We start from the raw sequence: 25,057 nt of genomic DNA on the forward strand, positions 1-25,057 counted from the left end.
GCCACCCACTACCCCTCGCCCTCATGAGCTCCCACAGCTCTGTGAGACAGGGGCCGGGGATATACCTTTGAGCAGATACGAGAAGAGCAGCTGTTCTGTTTGAGCACATTGTCTTAGCAGCTTCCTCCAAAAGCAGGGCTGGAAACAAAGGTTCCATGGGGATGATGATTCCAGAGCCAGGAGTGAGGTCCGGTTGCAGGGGGGAAAACAGGGAAGAGGGCAAAGCCAATACAAGGATGTGCTACTGAGGCAGCTTCCACCTGGGAAAGGAGTGTTCCACTCCCTGGGAATTTTTAAAGAGGGGGATGCATTTGTCCATAAGTTCATGCCCTCTATTGGTCAAGGGTGGTCCCAGGCAGCTCCACAATGCATGTAGGTAAATGTCAGTGCCTCACAGCAGACAGCCCCAAGACCGGAAGTGCGAGGTAGGTGAGATGGCCTGGGGTGAGGTGCAGCACCTCCAGGAAGCTGCTCAGAGCCAGTGAGCCCCCAGGTGCCGAGTGGCTGGAGTAAGGAGGGCCAGAAAAGGAGTTTTCCAGAAAGCCGAGAGAGCTTGTGTCTGCTTCGGCCATGCCTATCCCTGGAGTTCAAGGCACAGACCAAAGCTGCTTGAGTACTGCGCTGCGTTCAGTTGCTGTATTAGTGTCCTCCGGCTGCTGTCACGTTCACCACCATGCCTTAAAACAGCAATGACACAAATGTGTCATCTGACTATATTGGAGCTGAGAACTCTGCCATGGTCTCACCGGGCTGACACCAAGGAGGTGGCCAGGCTGCTTTCTTTTCTTTTCTTTTTTTAAAAAATATATTTTATTGATTTTTTTTTTTAATAGAGAGAAAGAGAGAGAGAGAGAGAGAGAGAGAGAGAGAGAGAGCGAGCTAGAAACATCGATGAGAGAGAAACATCCATCAGCTACCTCCTGCACATCCCCTACTGGGTTTGTGCCCGCAACCAAGGTACATGCCCTTGACCGGAATCGAACACGGGACCTCTCAGTCTGCAAACTGATGCTCTATCCACTGAGCCAAACCGGTTTTGGCAAGGCTGCTTTCTTTCTGGAAGCTCTAGGAGAGAATGTTTTCTTGCTTTTTCTACCTTGTAGAATAGGGGTGTCGAACTCAATCAGAGAAGGGGCCAAAATCTAAAATCCAGCCTAAATTGCGGGCTGAATGGTTTACTGAACAGTCATAAACTGACAATGTCATAAACTGACAGCGGAGTGCAGTGATGACAGTGCGGTGCGGGCCACATTGCAAGGCCTGGCGGGCTGGATTTGGCCCGCGGGCCTTGTGTTTGACACATGTGTTGTAGAAGGTATTTGCATTCCCTGGTTTGTGGCCCCCTCCTCTATCTTCAAAGCCAGCAATGACCAGGTAAGCCTTTCTCGTGTTACATCATTCTGACACTGGCTCTCCTGCCTCTCTCTTCCCCATTATAAAAACCCGTGTGATTACAGTGGGTAAGCCAGGACAATTTCCCCATATAAAGGTCAGCTGGTTAGCAGCCTTAATTCCCTTTTGACCTGTAACAGCATTTTCATAGGTTCCAGAAATTAGATTATGGATGTTTGAGAGGAACCATTCTTTCTGCCTACCATAGATACTGTTCCACCTGTGTCTGAACAGAAGAGCTCGAACATTTTGCATTTAATTGGGGATTACCTTCTGCAATGTCCTTAGAGTCTGCCCGTCCTTGAAGCTGATTCTAAGATTTCACATCTTCCTGGTACAGCAGCCTCCTTTGCCAGGGACAACTAAGCCCAATAAAATCAGGAGACAGATGACCCAGAAGTCTAGGTCAGCCTGGGCATCATGGAAAGAGCTGGATCCACAGACAGATAGACTGAATTCCAAACCCAACTCACTAATTAGCTGACAGGGGGCCATAGAGCAGACCACCCAACCCTTCCAAGCCTCCTTTGCTCATCAGTATAGTGGGGCCAATGCCCTAGTAGGCTGGCAGGATCAAAAATCACCTTTTCAGCCTCTAAAAAAATACCTGTTGAAGAATTTCTATGTAACCAGCATTCTTCTGGGCCTGGTGACTACAACAAGAAACAAAGCCAAGTCCTGACCCTCATCAGGCCTACATTCCAGTTGGCTCTCACATGAGTTAAGTCCCTAGATTAGCCGGGAACATAGTAGATGCTCAATAAGTTGAAGGCATCATTAGAGTTTTCAAGGTTGCAATCATAATTCTCAAGAAAATAAGGCTACTCTTCAGTTATTTACTAATTTATAATGTGCAAAATGTAATCCTAATCATTACCTCATCTGAATCTCAAAACAATAACTCATAAGTCAGACAGCAGCCCACCTCACAGTTCTTCCCTCAGCCTCTGGGACACTGTACCCAAGCACCCCCAGCTGTGCTGATCGGGCCACTTCCTGCCCTGTTTCCATACTTTCATTAGGCAAAGTGGGAAATGAGAAACCTAAACCTGGAAAGTTTAAGTTCTTCTCTAGAGCTGCAGATGCAGGAAGATAGTTTAAAGCCACTTTATCATCTGGGATACTTCTTTTAACCGAGTGTGGGGATGAGGGATATTTGCCCCTCTCCTTTTGCATTCTGCTCAGACTGCTTTGCTTTAGCATGTGTGTTTTCTTGTCTGTCTCTCCCACAGAGCTGTGAACTCACACCTAGGGACATCAAGGCCTCATGAGGTGCTTTGCAAGTATTTAGTAGCCCACAGGAAGCACTTGCTAACTCTGCCTGCCCCCATACCAATGCCTGCAGATGGAGGAGACCTAGAGAGATTCTGCATCATGAGCCTCATTCAGGTGGCTTCTGCAGGCATGCTGATTTCTCACTAAGTCTCTATGCTTATACTCAGGTTGGCAGGTCTGAGCTTAAGCCAGCTGGTGGGAGCTCCGGCTAGCCCCACAGCTGGCGAGCAGGCACAAGGGTGTTTCTGAGCATGAGCATGAGCGTGCAACTCTGGTTTTTCCCTTATCCCGGTCTTCAGTTCCCTGGAAGGCAAGCTCCACCTCAGGGAGTCTGAGGGACTGGGGAGGGATGGCCTAGCTCATCTGGCACATGCCTCTGCCTCTGCTGCTCCAAGCCCCCCCACATTCTGTTCACCCCACCTCCAGGGCTCCCTCCTTCACTTGTCAGGTCTCTCAGGCTCAGCCTGCAGTATGCCATAACTCTCAAGAATAAAGAAGACATTTTAGGGGGTGACGGCCCAACATTTGCATGTCTGTTTTCAGAGCAATACCCATCTCAGGGAAGTAAGCCTTTTTTCTCCCTCCCCATCCAACCCAAAGTATGAAAACATTCTTGACATAGTTGCCTGAATAAAGGATTTCTAAAGCTAAAAACACCCCCCATTTCCTGTGACTCCAGGGGTGGGGTGAAGAACAGAAAAGAACAGAATCTCTTTAGTCAAATAGCCTGTTAATCTTAAAGCAGGCAACGTGTTAGCCTTTGTCTCCAGTCACAGGCAATACACAGGTTGGTTTCTGGCCCCTTTCTGCCTTCCTTCCTTAGGAGTGATCTCTCTGTGAGGAGCAGGCCTGCACTCCCCTAGGCCAAGGAGCAGTCCACGTGGGAAAGGGCAGAAACCCAAGGCCCAGAGCCCACAGGCCCTGGGCAGAGAAGGGGGTGACAGGGAGCACTCCCCGGGGAATTTCACACGGGGACTTAGGGTATGCAGCTCAAAGGCTCTGCGAGAGGAAAGAGAAATCTCACTTCACACTTGGGAAGTCCTGCTTCTCAAGCACGTGCCTTGTGCTCGTGGAGGTCTCATTGCCCACTCTGAGCCCAACAATGAATTTGTGTGTGTGTGTTGGGGGATGGGGGGGAATTCTAGGAAAAGGCCACGTAGGGTGACATCCTAATTATTAAAGAGTTTGGTTGAGGATAACTCCTCTCAGTCAGACCAGGAAGCTGGTGAACTTGTAAATCACGGGGGCCCGCTGACATGAGGAACTTTGCTGCCGTGTCCCAGGAAAGCTGGAGGTGTTCCCAGGGAAGAAGTTGTTGAGGACTGAGCAGCCGGTCCAGGCATATGTAGCAAAATTGCCTTGTGTTAATGCCCAGGATGAAAACCATTCACCCATCTGTTCACTCAACAATTGTCTACAGTGGGCAGAGCAATACTTTATTAAAGCTTATATATATTATTATTTTTTTACAGAGAGGAAGGGAGAAGGATAGAGAGTTAGAAACATCAATGAGAGAGAAACATCTCTCAGCTGCCTCCTGCACACCCCCCACTGGAGATGTGCTGGCAACCAAGGTACATGCCCTTGACCGGAATCGAACCTGGGACCCTTCAGACCACAGGCCAACACCCTATCCACTGAGCCAAACTGGTTAGGGCTTAAATATATTTTTATTGATTTCAGAGAGAGAGAGAGAAAGAAACATTAATGATACCGGGGACCGAGCGAACACCTCGGCATGTTCCCGGACCGGGAATCAAACCATGACCTCCTGGTTCATGGGTTTGATGCTCAGCCATCGAACCAGCTGGGCCAGAGCCCTGTTTTAAATGGTGAGTCCCTCCAATCTCATGAAGGCACGTTAGCCAATGAAGCCCTGAAAGGCGAGTTGGTGAGAAGAACAGAACATTTAGAGAACCCTCAGAAGCACAGGGGAAAGCCTCCCAGTACAAACCCCAGAGACGGGGCTGGTGCATGTTGCTGACGACAGGTGGGCCAGCACCTGCAGGTGCTCAGCGATGTCCTATAGCCGTAGCCCCAAATGGCATAGACTGAAGCCACGTGTCCTGAATGTCAGTCAGGAGAGCAATTTCAAAACGACGCTAAGGAGAGGAGCCCACAGGAAGGACCTCTCTCCTCCAAGGAGTCAGGGGCTGATGTGAAGAGCACAGCCTGGCGGAGGAGAGGAGAAGAGAGACTCTTCACAGATCCCAGTGGCCAGATGGAAAGGGCTCATTTCAGAACTTGTGGGATGCACCAGGGGAGGCTAGGGCTTGTGCTGAGTGACAACAGTCTGGGCATGTCCTGAGCCACTGCAAAGAGCAAAGAGCAGTTGCCTAATCACTGCCGGAAAGCAGGGGGAAGGGAAGGGACGGTAGGGAGGGCAACTCCGAGCCAGAGACCCTGCTTTAAAGGAGAAATATTCCCTCCTGTCCGCATTAATCCTAAAATAAGCAATAGGCTGCCTGAGCCAGAAGAGGAGAGGGAACCAGCTCGGGAGAAAGTCCTCCATCTGTTGCTCTTGTCTCGGGAGCCTGGCAAAGAGAGTGCTCCCCACCTGTGTGCCTTCTCCCAGTAGCAGATCCATGGCAGAAATCCTTCTTGTGCACCATAGAGGATGTCATGCAACTTATGCATTTTGGATTTACCCCCGGATTTCTGTGTAAGCACTTAGCTTTCCTTCTGCAGGACCGAGGCTAGAGGGGACCTTTGCTGACAGCAACGATGTCCCAGGTAGACGGGTTCCAGGGGGCAGTGGAGACTTGCATCTGGGAAGGACGTGTGACTCCAGTTCTGCCCCCTTAAAGCCTCCACCGGCACCATCTGCCTCGTTGCCACCCCCAGCCTCCACTCGACCACCCGGTTCTGCTCCATGCTGAACTGATTAGTCATTCATAACGCTGAAGTCATTAATTCAGGAAGGAAGCCACGCTTGCTGCCTCCTCTTCTCAGCCAGGAGCTGCTGCCTTGCAAAACACATGAGTAATCAGACATTCCCGGAGCCCTCGTTAAGCCCACTGCCAAGAAAAGTGTCTTGCAGCTCATTTGCTGGTGGGGAAGCCACGCTACAGGCCTGAATCACGCCGCATGCAGGGGAGAACAAGGCCAAACTTGCCTGGGTTCAATATTGCCTCACCGAGATCCGTGACGGGAGAGGCTCACTAGGTCACCGAGCCCCGGGGACCCCACCCACAGCTCCAGCCGGGGCGGACCCTCTGTGGGGCGCTCTGCTACTTCTGAGGTTTGGGGAGACTCAAGGGTTCTGAGGCAGACAGGCCGGGAAGAATGCTGGGTACTAGCTAGAGCCCAATGTCCCCATCTGATGGAGAGTAAAAACTCAGGCCCAGGGAGGCAGTGACACTTGTCCAAAGTCTGGTAGCTAATTAATGCAGGTTTAGAATAGAACGTCCATCTCTCACGTCTCTGTCCCCAGCCATTTCTACTGCACCAATTACTCCAAGCTGATGTTAGGGGCTGGCTGAGCCAGCAGGAAAGGACCCCTCTCCTCCAAGGTATCAGGGAGCGGATGGGGAGAGCTCAGGCTAGCCTGGGAGAAGAGGGGGCAGCTCCTCACAGGGCCCAGTGTCCAGTGTGAAGGAGCCCCGTCAGGACTTCTGAGACAGGACCAGGTGAGACCAGGACACGAGGGCCCATCAGGAACTTGCGCTGCACAGCGACAGTCTAGGCATGCCCTGCGGCCACCACAGAGGGCAGGCCTGGGGAAAATGTAAGTGGCAAGATAATGAAAACCACCCGATAGCCCATCAGTAGGCAAGTAGTTGGCAAGTGAAATGTAGGTTAAATAAAATGAAACGCTTAATCAGCCATTTAGGAAGATTGGCTTGGCTCTCTGTGTTCTAATACGGAGCTATCTCCCTGATAAGAAGCAGGTGTGGAAACAGAAAACCAAGATATAGAAACAGTACCTATAGTATGTTACCATTTTGGAAGAAGGGTGCATACAGTGTGCATAGTGTGTGTGTGTGTGTGTGTATGTGCTCGCGCGCATATGCATGGACTATCTCTGAAGCATACACAGGAACTGGCAAGAGTGGCTGTGTCTGGGAGAGGCTCTGAGTGACAGAGTATCAAGAATAAGAGGGAAGAGCTAACTTTTTACTCTTTTTTTTTTTTTTTTTCTTACATGGGCCTGGGCGTGTCATTTTTAAATCCAAAAATCACACTTAGCCCAAGACTGGGAGTCAGGGATCCCGATCAGCTAAAATACATAGTAAGTTCTCAGGAAATATAAACTGAATAAACAATGGATTGATGATTGAAAGATGAGTAATGAACAGAAATTGGTCTGTTTTTTCCTGAGCACCAAGGTGACAGTGAAATGTATGGCATCCCATTTCGGTAACAGTGGGAATATAGATCTCAGTACTGAAGAGCTGGAGAGAAATAGGATTATCGTGAGCGGCCTTTCATCGGGCAGAGTGGTCGGAGTGTGAGAACCTGGGCTCAAGTCCTGGGGTCAACTCAGACCTCAGAAACCTCAGTTTCCTCATCTGCAAAATGGGAATAGTACTTACTCTCTGACCTGGAGTTTTATGTGGGTCACATGAGATGATGCATGGCAAAGTAATCTATAATATCTAATCTTTGGAACAGGTTGAGGGACTGAGTTTCTTAGTAACACTACTTATCCTCAGTGTGTGCTTTTTCCACTCGGTGCCCTTCATTAGTCATGGCTTCCAAGAGTGATTTCTATCCCCTGACGCTGCGCCTGGCAAGCCCTGTTTCCCGAGCCCCCTCCTCCGCACGTACAGGCCTGGACGCCTTTCCCAGCCTCTGCCACCTCAGCGCCGGGGCCTCAGGAGAAACCCTCGAGGAGCCCCTTCTACTCTTTCCCCTCTGGCAACAAAGGCCCAGATGCCCTTTGCCGAATGCCACAAAGGGACAGCACCCGGAAGAGAATGACTTCATTCCTTCATGTCTTATCACATGGAGTGACCTTGAAAGGAATCACACCTTGAGCTGAATCAACCACTGCCTCGTTTTTTACCCACCAGCCTCCCCAGACAGCACAGCTCTCCGGAGAGGCCTGAGCGCGCTGGTAGGTGGCTGCACAGGACAAGTCACCCCCCAGCTCTCACTCTGGGACAAGGGAGGAGGGGCCCTCCGAGCCCTGTGGTGTGGGTGTGAGGGGCGAACAGTGCCCTTTCCTAGGACCGAAGCCTTCTCCAAGGTTTCCTTCGGAGGAGCTGGGAGGAAAGAGGACGCTCCTCCACGGTGACCTGGAAGCAGGACTCCAGGAACTCCCAGCATCACCTGTCCGCCTGCTGAGGAGCTGCATCCACTCTCCGCAGAGCCTCGGGGAAGCTGCTACGAGGGTTCCCATCTTGTGGATGGGGAAACCGAGGCTCAGAGAGAAGAAAGGAGCCATGTATCTGGTTGAGAGCCAGGCTCCCCCCCCCCCCCCCCCGCATTCTCGTTGTTTCAAGGTATGTCCATGTAAAAAGGTGCCTGCAATGTAGTGGACGTCCAATCAATATCAGGCAACTAAATTAAGGTGACCAGAAGTCCCTTAATCTTTCCAAACATTGGGACTTTTTAAAAACGCCGCGGGACGCGGGACAAATTGTTAAAAATCGGGACTGTCCCGCCAAAAGTGAGACGTCTGGTCACCTTAAACTAAATGGAAGCCAACCCAGGGTGGTGCTTGGAAAGGACACCCATGATGTAGGGAACAGCTATTTGGCGTCTGAATGGAAGACAAAGCAGGGCCGTGCTGTGGAGACCTGAGGACTCGGTGTGGGAGCACGCTCACGATTGAGCGCCCTCGGTCACGCACTCCTCATTATGCACAAAGGCCACCCGAGGCCGCCCTGCTCTGTGCTTCCCTTCACCCCGGGCCCTCATTCTCACACCCTCTCCTAACTCAGGCCCCCTCTCTCCCCTCCCTCGCAGCCAGGGCTCCCACCGTCCTCTCCTCACCAGGCTCAGGCTGGCTGGCCCTCCCTTTGGATCAGGGAGGCCTGAGCAAGCACAGAAGCCCTGCTTTAGGCGGCCCTTCCTTTCGTCATGAAGGTGCTCATTCAGTAGTTCATCAGCTATTTACCAAGCTCTGATATGCCAGACACTCCACTAGGATCATTTCATATGAATAATTATAGAAAATCTTACAGAATTTGGTGTGTTTTTCATGGGCACCCAGAGAGAAAAGGCTGTTCCCAAAACTCCTAAAATGAAATCGTTTCTAAGGAACAGGGAGTGAAGAAAAAAAAAAAATCTAGGGTTCTTATTAATGCATTATAATTTATTAATTCTGTTCCTGTGTCTTACATTCTCCATCACTCGCCAGAATGGAATCACTAAATGGCAACATTTTCCCATCTGATGTTTTTAAACCGCATTACAAAGGCATGGAGTTTTAATTTCACAGGCATTCGTTTCTGGGTCTCGGGTCTTTTTTTTTTGCCCTCCCTCCAAGCAGATAAATGAGGTTCTAAACTTAGGATAATAAGGCTTAACAGTGAGGCGCTTTTTAAAAAGTGAATCATTTCTCAGTTCTCCTTTGCTAATCTCTCTTGGTAACATTAATTATGAGTTTGTGCAGCGTGCCCCAAGGCGAGCTCGGCTTTCCCAGGACAATTAAAGTTACTTAATTATTAAAAACTGTGTGTGCTGCTGCCCAGAGAGAAAGAGGCAGCCGGGCCCAGCTCCCCAGCCCCCCTCGGGAGTGACCGGACACGCTGTGGGAACTGGGCTCCTTTCCCTCACCATTGTAATTCTTTCAATATAATCTAGGAAAATCCCCTCTCCGCACCCCCCCACCTGCGGGAGTGATTTAGAGGCTGGTCTCCGGCTGCCGGGCGCAGCCTGCTGGCTCCTCGGCCTCGGGGCTGGCCTCCGGCTTCTCCCGGCCAGCGCCTGGGCCCCGAGGGCCGGGGGAGAGGACGGGGCCTCTGCCTGGTGATCGCGCTGGAGCAAGGCCCTCTGACTGAGGGGCACTAGAAAACGCTGAGCCTTGGTTTTGAGTGGGTTCCTTGTTCCCATTCTTTCCCTAAAATACAGGTAATGGAGAAGGAGGGGGTGCCATGGACAGGATGCATTTACAGCGGGCATTACCAAGGGCAGGCACCAATTTAAAAGAGCCTCTTTTTCTGGATGATTCTGTGGTTGTGGGAGTGAAGGAACTGGAGGGGGTCCTGTCTCTCCGTCAACACCCAGAGAGACCTCGGGCAAGTGGCTCCTGCATGCTGAGCCTGGGCATCCTGGTCCGATAGTTTGATGAGCCTACTATTTGCCTAGAAAAGAAAAATTAGATTTTTCCATTGTACTTTCTACTCTCATTCATTCATTCATTCATTCGGTAAGCACCCAGTCTGTGCCAGACGCTGTTCTGGCTCCGGGGACAGAGGAGCGAACAAGCCAGAGAGGAACCTCTGCTCTCCTAGTGGCAACTATTCAAATCCCAGGCATCATCCAGAACACAGGTGGACACCGAGACCGAGGAGGGAGGAGGCTGGCCCCAAGGCCTCCCAGGAAGTCCCTGTGAGACTCGGGGGTTTCCAGCACGCTGCTGGCCATCTGTCTGTTTTCCTTTGCTTCGTTCCTTCTGCTCCGGTTACCGCCTTCCCACCCCAGCTTCCCCCAGGGCTCCAGGTCTCCAAGGAAGCATTCAGTCCCATACAACTATGCTGGCCACAAGCATGAGCCTCCTACATCACTTTACATTTTTTAAAGGTAATTTTAAAAACAGCTGGCATTTATTTTCATGTATTTTATTTAACCAATGTATTTAAATATCATAATTTCCAAGCTGTAACAAACATCTAATTTATTCATGATTAAGATATTTTATTTATTTTAATATATCTTTATTGAAGTTAGAGAGGAAGGGAGAGGGATAGAGAGATAGAAACATTAATGATGAGAGAGAATCATTGATTAGCTGCCTCCTGCACGCCCCTCCCCGCCCCACCACCACCACTAGGGATCAAGTCTGCAACCCAGGTATATGCCCCTGGCCAGAATCAAACCTGGGACCCCTTAGTCCGCAGGCCGACGCTCTATCCACTGAGCCAAACCGGCCAGGGCATGACTAAGGTAGTTTAGATTTTTAAAATGAAATCGTCAGCATCCAGTGAGGGTTTGACATCCAGGACATCTCAGTGTGGCTAGCCATGTGTCAAATGCTCACCAGCCACAAGAGACTACTAGTGGTTACTTCACCGGACAGCTCAGGCGTGAGGGGCCTCCCATCTCTGAGTCTCCATCACTCCTCAGGACTCAGTCCGACCCAGGAACCGAAGCGAGGGTTTGCACACACAGCCTGGCAAGGGGAAGGCTGGAGCGTGGCTTCTGAGATATATTGAGCATTTCCCCCATTACGCTGACCCCCATGGAATACTACATAGCCAAGAAAAACAAAGCAAGGATGCTTGTTCATAGACTCCCGTGGAGAGAGTGCCAAGATATATAATTAGGTAAAAAGGCAAGATACAGTGCCCAGTGTATGGAATTCTACCCCTGCAGGGAAGGATGTGTTTGGTTGTATGAGCATCCACTATCTGCAGAAGGATTCGAAAACTGAAAACACTGGTAGGGAGAACTGGGTGAATGGAAGGCGGACTTCCAGTGGGAGGGGAACTTTTATCTCATGTATGTTTATAGGCTTTTGAACTTTGAAATCTGTGGATGTATTACTTATTCAAGAATTAAAATCAAAATGCTTCGGTGAATGGGCACGCACAAGGCCCGCCCAGCACGGCGCTTGTCCCCATCCCCATGGCAGGGCATCGGGGAAAGCAAACACAGGTCTGTGCGGGTGCTGCTGCTCCAGGATGCAAAGAGGCGGGCTTGGCAGAGGCCCAGGGCAGGAAGACGTGATCCCAAGGGACTGTAAAGGGCCCTTTTGTTTCTGGAAAGGCAGCGGTTTTCACTCTGCACCCCCACCCCCTCTCACGCCTGCTGTCCCTGGTATCCCTCCACCACCTGCTGCAAGGGCGTCATTTCTCCCCAGAAGAGCATCTGGGCTTGAGGTGGGGCGGGGAGGGGGGGCACCGGCTGGGAAGGGATGTCATCCTCCCTTCCCAAAGGATGTCATTCATTCCAGATGTCATTTCCAGAGGCACGATGCCACCCTGCCAGCTGCCTCTACATCTTGGCATCGCCAGCCCGAAGATGACACAGAGCGATGGAACGAAGACAGCAGCGCATGCGCGTGTCTGTGCACGGGAGAGTCCACCTGTGCACACGTGTGGCCCATGCCCTGGCATCCACTCACGTGTTCATTCATCCTTCCAACGAGTCTCAGTCAGGCATGTGTTGCGCTCCAGTCTCTGCACTGGACCCTTGGGGCAGAGCCAGGAGCAAGACAGCTGGGGTCCTGCCCGCAGGCAGCTCCTAGTCCAGCAGGAGCACAGGCATCAAATGAAGAACAATTTGCTCCTGCTTGTTGTGAAAAGTGGCAGGAAAAGTGCCTGAAATTGGGGCACACAATCCATTCTGGGAGGCCAAGGAAGGCTCCTCAAGAACGAGCATTTAAACGGCGTCTAAGAAACGTATTAACTTAGAGCTGCGACACGTAGGTTTCACATGGACAGGGACCCTACTGTTCACTTGCTCTGTGTCTTGAATAAACCACATTAAAACCATGTATGTTTTTTATCCAGATGATCCACTATTGTTAAAATTTACCCCATTTTTTTCTTTATCGGTTGTTCTCTCTCTTTCTTTTTTTAAAATGTATTTTATTGATTTTTTTTACAGAGAGGAAGAGAAAGGGTTAGTTAGAAACATCAATGAGAGAGAATCATCGATCAGCTGCCTCTTGTACACACCTCCTGATGGGGATGTGACCGCAACCAAAGTACATGCCCTTGACCAGAATCGAACCTGAGACCCTTGAGTCCGCAGGCCGATGCTCTAACCACTGAGCAAAACTGGTTTCGGCATCTCTCTCTCTTTCTAACACACACACACACACACACACACACACACACAATTTCTTTCTGAGCAATTTGACAGTACCTCACAGGCAGCATGGCCCCACGGGAGCCCCTTCCCTCCTGTGCCCTTTCCCCCCAGGGCAGTTACTGAGGAGCACATGAGAGCCTGCGTGAGCAAACCTTGGGCACGTGGAATAAAATCTCTACAAGTAAAGCGTTTTCCCAGAGAAATGCCCAGGATCTCACTTCCTCCGCCCACAGCCTGCTCTTCACCAGGCCTGGGCATGCGGAGATGTCAGGGCAGTGGTCAGCGGTATTTCCGCAGCCCCTCTCCTCCGCTGGGCAGCCCTGAGCCCTGGTGAGTGAGGACGCTGCTGGCTGACCAGTCTCCCCGCGGCTGGCTCCAGAGAACTCCCCAGGCCGCTGAGGCTGGCACAGACAGGGCTCGCCCACCCCAGGGAAGGGCTCCTTCTCCTTGATGAAATGGAACCGAGCCAGCACAGAAACCCTCTCCCGGCCGGCCGGCCCCGCATTCAGAAGCACAATGGTGTTGGTCCTCTCAGCGGGCTTGGAGAGCCATTCCCTTAATGAGAACGATAAATTCACAAGGAAAGGCTGGCTGCCAAGCACAAGCAAGGGAAGTGCTCTGCGGGCCTCTGGCCCCAGGGGACCACCCCTCTGAGCGTGGGACTGGCACAATCTACTACCAGCACAGACCGGGCCCAGGCGGAACGCCTGGGCTCAAGGCCTGGCAGTGTGTGTGTGTGTGTGTGTGTGTGTGTGTGTGTGTGTGTGTGTTTAAAGCTTCCCAGGTGACGATCTGGCAGTTTAACAACCACTGGCCTAGATACCCTCCCAGGTCCTTCCAGCAAGGAGATCCTTTGATGGTGTGCCTGGGAGGAGAGACTGGAGTAGAAGGGATGCAGACTCAGCTAAAGGGCATGCATTCCTCTTCCCGGGAATGACCTGAGAACACTTTCTCCAGAGTAGAAATCTCAGGTGCTCTGCTGTGAATCTCAGAAGGGAAATGTGTGCCCCAAGTTGTGTGCAAGGATGTCTTCCAGCTCTTGGTTCACCTGAGCCACCACTGATGGAGGCAGAGTTCTGTCCTCCAAACTCAAGTTCTCCCTGGAGGGGGCCGGGGGAGTAGGAAGCAGAACAAAATCAGTGTCACAGCCAGTTCTGCTCCAGCTTCCCTGGCACAAACTGGCTGCTGGCTTGGGCCACTCCAGGGAGCACAGCTGTGGGCAAGGCCAGGTGCAGCCGGGCGGCCTCTGGGTGAGCCCGGAGGGCCCAGCTGCCCGCCTCCCCCTGCAAGTCAGGGAATAACACTGGCTGGCCCTGACTCATTCAGCCCCTCTCAGGGCAGGCTTGGGACTTCCCCTCTGGCTGCCCTGCAAGCTTCTCCTCCCTCCCCCCACCTCCACTCTGTAAGACTAGCTTATTTTCTTTTACTCTAGTTACCCACACCCCTCGACGGGGTCACTCTGACCCACACTGGGGGCTTCTTCTTGAGTTTCTAGGCAAACATGGGACCCTGGGGCCCTGCAACCTTATCCCTCCTATCATTGAACCCCAAAGCTCCCAGGGACAACAATTGTGTCCAGGTCAGTTCCCTTCCCCAGTACTCAGCACACTCTAGGCAGACAGCAGGCACTAAGGACGCAAGTAGGGAGGGAGAGAGAAAGGCAAAGAGAGAAGGAGGGAGGGAGAAAGGAAGGCTATAATAAATTGGCAATAAAATCCACTTCTTAATTGACCAACTGCATCAGATCTCTCTCCCCAGGGACTGTTCCAGGAAAGTTTCTTAGTCAAACCCAGTTCAGAACCACCACCCCTCCCATCCTCTTCATTCTGGGACTTTTCATGTGAGGAAAGAGTGTGAACTAAGCTAAGAGTGTGAACTAAATGGATTTCAAAAAGGTTTGCCACATATAAGAAGCCACCCACATAGCACACAGAATGAATGATCGACTAATTGAAAAAAATAAATATCGCCGAAACCGTTTTGGCTCAATGGTAGAGCGTCGGTTTGCGAACTGAAAGGTCCCAGGTTCGATTCCGGTCAGGGGCATGTACATTGGTTGCGGGCACATCCCCGGTGGGGGGTGTGCAGGAGGCAGCTGGTTGGTGTTTCTCTCTCATCGACGTTTCTAGCTCTTTATCTCTCTCCCTTCCTCTCTGTAAAAAAAATCAATAAAAATATATTAAAAAGAACATCAAATAGCCAAAATAATCTTTAAATAAATAAATAAATAAATAAATAAATATCTCTGACTGTCCAAATCTGGCTTACTCTTCAAGACCTGGAGTCAAAAGCCACCTCCACAATGAAGACGTCTTGGATTTATCCAAGAAGCAATCTCTCCCTCCTATAAAACCACACAGCACCCCACCCATCCTTCTTTGGCTGACTGGCTACCGTTCCCTAACTTGTGATATAACCATTTTGTGGGCACGACTGTGTGGTATAAAGGAACCAGAAAAGGCTTTGCAGTCAGATCATCCCAGGTTCAAATCCCACATCTCCCTCTTATTAGCTATGCAAATGTGAAGGAAGTGCTTAATCCTTCTCATCCTCAAACCAGAATAGTAACTATTGATATATCCAGGGTTGCTGGGGGTGGAGGATGGTTAGCAATGTGGTAGAAATTAACAGAGTGTACACTATTTCCATATGTCCTTTCTTCAAGGCCCAGAGAAGGATTACACTTCTCAATCCCTGCTTGACGTTTGGTGTGGCAATATGACATTCAGTAAAATGTGAGCAGAAGTATGAGTGTCACTTCCAGGCCAAAGCATTTAGAGACTGGTGCACAGTTCTCCATGCTCCCTTCCCCTGCTACAGTGAATCATAAGGGCTCATGCTGAACGGTGACATCATAAGATGGTGGAACACCCCTCAAGTTGTCAACCATGGGCAGACCCTTCTTTAAAGAGCTACAGCGGGATAGTAAGAAATAAACTGGTATTGCTTCTATACACTGAGATTTGGGAGTTGCTTGTTACAACAGCATTACCTGATCTATCCTGACTAACACCAGACATAATGCTTCTAGGACCTTTGGCACGGCTGTAATACATATGAAGTGTTTGTTAAATGCATCAAGATGAAAGAAATAAGCACATGTTGAGGAAATGAACCAATGAATGAACTAGTAAATATGTCCAGCCTGGTGCTGCTGTCTCTGGAAAGTTTGTGACAACTCTCTTGGCTCCCTTATGGTGAACAAATGTCTCATGCAAATGCTCTGGTGGCTGGGTTACTGCCTGGGCAAAAGGTATGGCTGCCCTTTATAACGTGTTTTTCCCCTCCTTCCCCAGGGGAGCCATGTCACCTATGCAGGCACATCTCCCTGGACACTATCACCTCTAACTGGGAGGGGGGTCCGGTCAGGGTCCTTGGTCTAGGCGTGTCTGCCATGGGAGATCCCATCTGGAGTGAGATAACCTTGAGAACTCCTTCAGCCTCCTCGCCACCTATGAGGCACACTTCACCTGGGAGAGGAGCTGAGGGGAAGGATCTGATGGAACCCATGGATGTGGTTCTTCAGCCCTGGAGCCAGACAGCCCTTTGAAGGGGGCTGCTTAGCACAACCGGGACTGACCCAGGTGAGAATACACAGACCTCAACCCAGAACGGGGCTGAGCATTAAGCCAGGTCAAGTGCACCAGCCGTGTAGCCTGCCAACCACTTCACATCAGGATCTGCTGCGGTCCAGCTAGCAACTAGGGTTACCTAGATTAGACTCCTTATTGTGCCCATTTTACAGAGTAGGAAACTAAGCTTCCGAGCAGGGAGATGAATGTTTTGCAACACTCCATAGCATCTAGAGGAGGTAGATTTAGTCACCGATGCCAGGAGCTTGCTCAGGACTTGCCCTCTGCCCTCTGAAGGGGAGGCTAAGAGCCCTTTTTGATTTCATGTTACTTTAAGGACATCCTTTATCTTGCTGATACTTACTGAGGCAAGCAGCATGTTCACCCCAAAAAACCTCAAAGACTGCTTCCCAGAGCTATACAAAATACAAAGGAGAGAGAGAAAGAGGAGGGAGACAGAGAGAAAGGAAATGTCAATTCAGAAACCACCGCAGCCAGGAGTCGGGAGATGGGGAGGGCATTCTCCTAAAGCCCTGGGCTCCGGACCCACTGACACAGGAGGTGTGTGAGCCAGAGGCAGCAGAAGTAACACTTGGGTGTGTGATCAGAGTCCCTGCTAGTGGATTCCAGGTCATGGCTGGGGACTAGCAAGAGTCGAGTCTGAGGACAAGGCGATGGAGCTAGAGAGCAGACACCAGGTCAGGTGGAGGTAGGGTGGGTGCCAAGCACATGTCCAGAAAGCCCCAGGGTGCAGGAGCTCCCTCGCCTGGGGTGGGGTGGGGTGGGGTGTGGTGTGGTCTGAGGACGAAGACGGGTGTGGTGGCCAGCCGCAGAGGCCCTGCAGGGTGGGGCGTTTCTGGCTGCAGCTTCCTGTTCTGGCTGACGAAGGGCTGACCCGAGGCTCCTTGCATGCCAGGCTCTGACACCGAGATGCTCTTCGTGAACCAAAAGCCCTCCGAGTCTCCATCCCCAGACCACGGGGCTGATCACGTCCAGCTCCCCAGCAAACCAGCCAGCACAGCCCTGTCGCTGCACCGCCTTCCAGGCCTCGCCACCAGCAAGGGCACAGCTCAGTGCTAAGGTGCTGATGGGGAAACGGAGGCAGGGCAAGGCAAACGTGCTTTCCTGAGCACTGCAATCTGTCAGTGTGAGTCCAGACCTCCCTGGCTGCAAATCTCAGGCTATTTCTCTGCCACGTGCTACTCTCAAGCTCACAGTGAAGATTCACCCAGAGCTCCACCCCCCAAGTTCTGTCCTTTTTTTTTTTTTTTTTTTTCTAAGTTGACTGCCTATGCTAACAAACTAAAAGGGACAGGAGATAAGGGGAGGCCCTATCTCTTCCCTTTGCCCCAAGAGAATAAACACTAGTACCGTACCTAGGGCAGTGGTGCAGAAAGCCATTCGCCCCAATGTCCTTGCCAGAGACAAACATATAACCCTTATTTGCAAGTTTGGTTAAATATTTAACTCGCCACCAAGGGCGCTGTCGCGTACAACCGAGACAAAGTCCTTGTCTGTGGCTTGGGACCTCAGGCCTGCGAAGCTGGAGTATCTAGATTGGTCTTTCCTGCCGTGCTCAGAGCCCTGCCCAGGGCCTCCCTCTCCATCAGGAATTGCAATCCGGCCCCACAGGCAGGCATTGGCGGCCTAGACCAGCAAGCGAGAGCTCAGCCCTCATGCCACCGGAGTGTCTCCTGACCTCCCGGTGAACTCGGTGTACACCCTGGGCCTGCCCTGCTCCGTGCCTGCTTCTGCACACACCCACACGGTGTCACCCACTCTCACTCCTGGTCTCCGGGCTGTGACCAGGCAGAGCTGACAGGACCCCAACTCCCTTGCTGCTTCCCAGGGGAGTTGCCTCTTCCAGATGCATCAGGGTTTCTGCCCTCTGGGCCTCAGGGTGTCTCTACTCCCCAGGCTGCTCCCTGACTGAGAGCCACCTGGCCCTGGGCTGTGACCACGATTGCTGTGGACACAGTGGGGTGGCAGCGGGGAGCCGGGCAGTGACAGGTCTCGGTGGTGTCGGAGGAGGGCACCGACCATTTCCTAACTGTGCTGACATCTCCGTTCTCAGTTACCGGAGGTGCCAATTTGCCTCTCCGACGCGGTGGGGAAAATAATGACCTAGCTGGAAACCTACTTCCCTTTCTTAACCCACCCCGCTACTCAGTGTTAAGTTAAAATCTTATGAAGTAAGACCTTGGGGTTGGCCATAAACCTCACCCGTTAGGGCTAATGAAGAATCGTTACAAAGAAAAAGAAAAGCAAAATTAAATGATGTCTTCTTAGGCAGCTGGCAGTGCAGACAGGACAAGAGCTCTCTGCTGGCCCCAGGGCAGCACGGGACCCTAAAAGACACCAGGGCGATGGGCCCAAAGAAGCTAAACAGGCAGCAAGAGCTCTCCCGTCTGTCCTTACCCATTGAGTCATACCTCCAAGCCTCCAGAGGATGTTTTCCTTGTTCTCCCCCAGGCTCATGCCTACCAAAGTGCCGTGCCACCCACTCTCCCAACTCACTCAGCCCTGAGCTTCAATCGGAGTTCCCCCCTTATTCCCTGTGGTTCGCACAGCTACTTGCCAGCACTTACCACATTCTCTTGCACTCAGTTCTTCTAAAAACCAGACTTCTAGCCAAAACCGGTTTGGCTCAGTGGATAGAGCATCGGCCTGCGGACTGAAGGGTCCCAGGTTCAATTCTGGTCAAGGGCATGTACCTTGGTTGCAGGCACGTCCCCAGTGGGAGGTGTGCAAGAGGCAACTGATTGATGATTCTCTCTCATCGATGTTTCTAACTCTCTTCCTCTCTGCAAAAAATCAATTAAAAATATATTTACAAAATAAAAAAATAAAAAAATAAAAACCAGACTTTTAGAATGCTTCAAACCATTCATAAGCAGAGAGCACAATTATAACCCCAAACCTGCCTCATAGTAGCTGCTCAGCAAATGTTTGCTGAATGGGTTAGTAAGTGACGACGATAAAACACCTTTATAATTATAAACTACTTTTTTATTTGGTCCTCACAGCATGCCTTGTATGGGAAAAAACAAACAAACACAAAAACAAAAAAAAACAAGCATTATTATCCCCATTTTGCAAATGAGAAAAAGGTCACAAAGCTCCCTGTCATTCGCTCATTTAACTGTTGTTTATTATGTGAAGTTTCGGTCTATAGCAGTGCATGTCAAACTCAACTGTGCTCATGAATTTCCTGGGGAACTTGGTCAAGTTCTGGTTCTGCTTCAGTAGACCTTGGGTGGGGCCTGAGAGTCTACATTTCTAACAAACTCCCAGGTGACACCCATATGGCAGGTGCAAGGGCCACACTTGAGTTTTGCCTACCTAACAGGTGGCTGAGAGAAAGAAACCAATCAGCTGGAGAATATAGCAGGAACTGGTTTCTTCTTCAAAACCTTAGAAAGGAGGAAGGATAGCGAGCATTATACCCATTTTACAGATATGGAAACTGAGGGTCAGAAAGACGAATTGATTTCCCCAAGGTCTAATCTAGCCCTTCTGACACCAGTTCAGTGCTGTCTTAACTATCATCCACTGCACTGCATTCTGGGAGGATTCAGTGATGAAGGCACCCAACCAGTCCTCAGGAAGACAACAAATGAGATGCACACCCACCAGGAACTGTAGTAAAAACTCAACTGAGGGAAGAGCCAGAGTCTAGAGGCTGGGGAGCATATGCCAGCCAGATTTTACCCCCAAAACATGGCACATCTTTGTTTACTCCCCACAGCCCAATTAGACTGCAGATGGGGGTCTTCTTCCATCAACCCAACCCCTTTGAAAGAAAGAAATACAACAGTGGCTTATGATTTTCCTTTTAATTCCTCAACCTCTTCAGTGGAGAGCACTGCCCTCCCGACCTGTTGATGTAATTGCCATAATTGAAGATTCCAGGGCCCCATGTGGGTGGACAGGGCCCCATTCATCCATCGGGTCAGCGAAGTGTAAACCTGCTGAGTCCTTCAGATGCCCCGGCCGCAGCCCCCCTTCCCGCCCGCCTCCAGCCCTGCAGGCTGGGCTCCCCATGAGGCCAGGGCAGCCAGGCCCAGGCCCGTCCCTCTCTCGCCCTGGGAACAGTGCCTAATTAAGGGGTCTGTTCTCATCTCCATGTGGCCGACTTAAGGCCTCCTGACAGTAATGAGAGCCACACGTGTGTGGCTGCAGGGGGGGGGGGAGGGGGGCGGGAAGGACGACTCCCCTGCTGTCTTAGCACCCCATTAAACAGCCAGTCACACACACACACACACACACACACACACACCATGCAGTTCTGTAGTAATCACCCTCAGATCTTCAGAGCTACAAGGAACTGCTCCAATTCTGAAAGAGGAAGGAACCAAAGACAAGAAATAACTTGCCCAAAGGCTGATGGCCCGTCAGTGTCACTGGACTCAGGTGCCCTCTTGCACCTCACAGCACAGACTTCCCCTGGGAGGGCGGGGCACAGCCCCAGGGGAGCAGATAAGGGGTGGAGGAGGGGAGGAGACAGACTTGCACTCACTCTCCTGAGGCAGCCAGTTTCGGGGGCGGCTATGGCAGAGCAGCAAGGAGCGGTTTAACCTCTGAGGCTGGGCCGGCTGGCCTCTCTGAGACACCCTTTGATCACACAGCAAAGCCAGCCTCAGAGTGGGACGTACCCTGCGGGGTGGATCCACACCTAATCCTCTCCCTCCCCGGGTAAGAAGGAGCCAGCTTTGCAAATCCTTTCCCTCCTCCATCCCCCTCCCAGTCCTGCCCCTCACCAGCACGTAGTGGGTTCTCAGTAACTATTCATTAACTACAGCAAATCAAGTCAACATTTGTCCAAACTCGTAGTCATGTTAGGGCATTATTTTAATCACAATGTTACTTATAGAGAGGGTCCTAAGGTGATGTAGTGCAGAAATGCTGGGAGGAGAAAAAACCAAAACACATGGACAAAATATCCGAGATACTGGCTCATCAATAAAGATAGGGAATGAGAAGGACAGAATATATCAACTGTGTCTAATTCCAGTTTGGGGCATCATGATAAGCCCCAAGGAAAAGCCAACAATATCGTGGGCACTAACAATGTCACCTGACGACCAGGCTTTCGCCAGATGCCGCCTCCACAATATCTCTACTCTGGTGCTCCCTCCTCACCTCCCCATCCTCTGCTCACCCGTGCTCAGATGGATGGATCTCACCCCCTGCACCAGGACACTCCTGCCCAAAAGCCTTCTATGGCTCTCAATTTCTTCTGCGTTAAATCTGTACCGCTTGGCTGCCAGGGACCTCCTCATCGGGTTCAGCCTTCACTCAACACCACAGTTTCCCACGCTCTCTAGAGTCACGTGGGTCTCCTCATCCAGCTCAAACAGCCCTGGAGGCAGAAGGCCTGGTTGGGAGGCCCAGGTCCACCATTTGACCTCTCTGTGCCTCATGTCTCATGGATAAAATGGGGATGATAATAGCACCTACTTGGTGTGAGGATCACATGGTCTAATAGATGTTAAAGTTCTTTACAAACTGTAAAGGGCTACGGGAATGACAGTTGTTCATATCGACTCCTGGTTATTCTCACCCCCAGCATCGCCACTGATGTCATGACTCTTACACTCAGTCAAACCCAACTCAAGCCGGCATGCCCATAGAAAACCATGCCTAATAACTGGAGTTCTTGCTGATCTCACCCAGGAAGTGTTTTGATCTGTTGACTGCGTCCAGCACATGTTATTAACTTGTATATAATATAATACAAAAACTTAGGCTGCTAAAAAGTTAAAAAATAAGTTCACTTAAATGATAGCAAAGCTCAAGATACAAGGAGAGGGAGTAATCAGAAACATCACAAAAAGGGAGGAAAAGGACAATTATGCTAGACAACTGGTGAATCTGTGGGTAATCCTTCCTTTCTCTTCTCCTCCTTTCCATGGAGGAGAGACTTGCCTGCCCCAAAAGGGGAGAATCGGCATGGGATTCTGCCACTTCTCTCCTCTTGGAGAGGAGGAGGAGCTATTGAGATGGGTGAGGTCCACACTTGCCAGGAGGGGTCACTGAGAGGGGCCCTGTGATGCAGTCACTGCCTGTCCTCCTTAGCCTGATCAGAACAGGGCAGGCTCCTGGGACTTCTGTGATAGGCCACCTGCATGAGGAATTGCCCCTCACTGCCCACTGCCACCACCACCAAGCAGGATGGTCTCCATTCTCCTGCTGAGTCCACTCTAGCCTTCTAGAAGCAGGCCTGTAACCTATTCCTTGCAGTAGCTTGAATATGTGGGCTCTGCATCCAATTGGCAGAGCATGTGAGTCCCAAAATCTAGTTCAGGGAGGGAGTAGGAGGTCCCACCCCATTCTCCATATAGGGGTTAAAAGAGAACCTGACATTTTGGAAGCTTACCTCGTCCTCAGCTGCTACTCTGATGTGTATTTGGCTAGTGGCCCTTGAGCCTGTTCTCAGTCACTCTAAAAGATGGCTTTAAGCCCTTGCTTCTAGAAAACATGAATATGAACTATGAGCTTCTTGGTATCCTAGGTACCATTATTTAATTTTAAGAAAATGGAAATATGACTGAAGTTGAAGAGGAATATATCTTGTTATAAAGGACACTGTATAACACATGGATGGGATCATCGATGATGGTTTAGCAGAAGATGCCAAATGTGTCTTTTTTGTTTTGTTTTATAATAACCTGTAATAAAAGTTAAGGGCACTGTAATAATTTACAATACAAAGTAAAGGAACTAAACGAATATAATCCAAAGCTATTTCTTTCTGTTGAGCCAGTCACATACAAGAATGGTGCTTAATTTATTATCTCAGTTATGTTTTTAGCAAGAATAAATAGCAGGCAATTTAGAATTAAACTCATGCACTCCAGATACTATGGAAATAAAACCTGGTATGGCCCTTTGGAAAAACAATTTGGCAATATGTACTGAAGGTCTTAATAATGCTTCTCTCTTTAACTAGAAGTTCCAGTTATGGGAATTTATCTTAAAAAAAAATAAATATTTTAAAAGTGCTATTCTTAAATATATTAAGTAAGTCATGGTACATAAATGAAGAAAATTATGTAGTCACTTAAAATAATGTTTATGTTGCTATAAGATTAAACAGCAAACACAGATTATAAAATTATACATATGCAATGATCATAACCATGTAAAAGCATGGAAGAAAGAAAAAGCTACCTAATGAAAGAATAAAATGCTAATTGACTGTACCTTTGAGACACCCACAAGCCAATCAGGAGTAAGCATGCAAATTAACCCAACAAATATGGTGGTTAATTTGCATACAGAGGGGCCTACAGGCATTCCGTACCACATTCCCTAGGCAGCGTGGGAAGGCTAAAAGGCGGCTCTGGGCTGGAGTGGAAAGGCTGCTCCAGCCAGAGCAAAGGCAGTGCCAGCAGCCAGGGGAACAAAGGCCCACTCATGCACCAATCTCCATTCGTGCATCAGGCCACTAGTATCAAATAAGTAGATTTGTTATTTTCTTTCACCTTTTTCTGTATTTTTATATTTTAATGAACATAATAAAATAAACTTTATCATTAATATCTATATTAGCTGCCTATAGATGCTCATACTTTAGCTACCAACATGGCAGACAACAAACCAGGCATTCTGTTACAAACAAATGCTGGAAGGTGGGGGGGGAGTGGGGAGGAGGGGATTAAGAGCTGTACTTAAACTGCCTCACCCAGGTGAGAGGGCATCTTACTTCCCCCCAGAAGGGAACTCACTCCTGCCAGTGGCCAAACCCACCTTTTCTAAACGAGGGGCTCTGGAGGTGACTGAACGCATGTGGCCATCTCAGCTCAGCTGCAGATACCCTGAGGGCAAGAGACAGATTCTCCCACTTCTTCCATATGGTCCCCAGTGCTTTACAGCGTTTGTCACCTGCCAAGAGAGGATTATTGGTTAGATTGGTTAGATCTAATAATCTGTCCAACTGGTTCACCAAGGACACTGTAAGTATTCAATCCACAGTGACTGAGTGATGAACAGATATCAGCTCACTTTTTGCCTGGGAAATACAGAAAGGATGAAAACCTTCCTGCCTACGCTTCCAGACCCAGGTCCCCCTGACCACTCTGCCCTGCCTGGACCCCAGCCCACGCTCCTCTATGGCCTGGTACAGACCACGACTGTACACCTGAGCCATTCTCCCAGCGCTGATGCAATTTGTTTACTCATCTGACTTCTCACTTGACTCAGATCCTTAGGACAAGGTTTTGCATTTTGCTCAATTTTTAAAAAATATACTTTAAATTGATTTTAGAGAGGAAGGAAAAGGGGAAAAGAGAGAGAAAGATCAATGATGAGAGAATCATTGATTGGCTGCCTCCTGTATGACCCACACCAGGGCATCTGCCCTGACTGGGAATCGAACTGTGACCTTCTGGTTCATAGATAGACATTCAATCACTGAGCCACATAGGCCAAGCTTTTTATTTTATTTATTTATTTTTTATTAGCCTCTCAGATTATAAGCACAGAGTCTGGGACATAATTCAGTCAACATGCCACATAACATGGGGTTTAGCAAATGTTTACAAATGAAGGAACGAATTAATGCAGGACAAGGATATCTCAAGTACCAAGGAGCCATCCAGCCCTGGACCAAGTGCCATCTCTGAGGCATGGAGGATCATGGGAGAAGAGTATAACTCACCATATTGCATTTAACTTCATCATAACTGGTTTCTCTTCCCTGTGGATCATGAACACCACGAGGCCAGGGGCTGTGTCCGTCTTATGCACCCCAATCTCCAGCAACACCTGCAACACCATGGAAGGGACTCTAAGGATGGCAAGGAAACCCCAATTTTCAACTTTGATTTCCTCTAACCGTTATTACTCACTAAACAGAACAGCACATTATGGGAAGTGTCGCATAACCT

General features: G+C 50.0%; 2 long non-coding RNA genes across 3 annotated transcripts in view; both read right to left on the reverse strand.

Annotated features, from left to right (window-relative positions):
* LOC311616422 overlaps window positions 1-25,057 on the reverse strand; it is a 299,958-nt gene that overhangs the window by 56,574 nt on the left and 218,327 nt on the right. The window lies entirely within an intron of this gene.
* Window positions 551-24,936, reverse strand: LOC311617704. Of its 2 annotated transcripts, none has more exons than XR_014794158.1 (3): window positions 24,829-24,936; window positions 23,919-24,053; window positions 551-677 (listed from the first exon to the last, which is right to left on the reverse strand). It is a non-coding gene; the product is annotated as an uncharacterized lncRNA (long non-coding RNA). The 2 variants fall into 2 exon arrangements; XR_014794159.1 differs by lacking the exon at window positions 551-677 and adding an exon at window positions 19,181-19,197.

This window comes from Pipistrellus hanaki (assembly GCF_964339955.1).
Source record: "Pipistrellus hanaki genome assembly, chromosome: 2".
Classification (NCBI taxonomy): domain Eukaryota; kingdom Metazoa; phylum Chordata; class Mammalia; order Chiroptera; family Vespertilionidae; genus Pipistrellus; species Pipistrellus hanaki.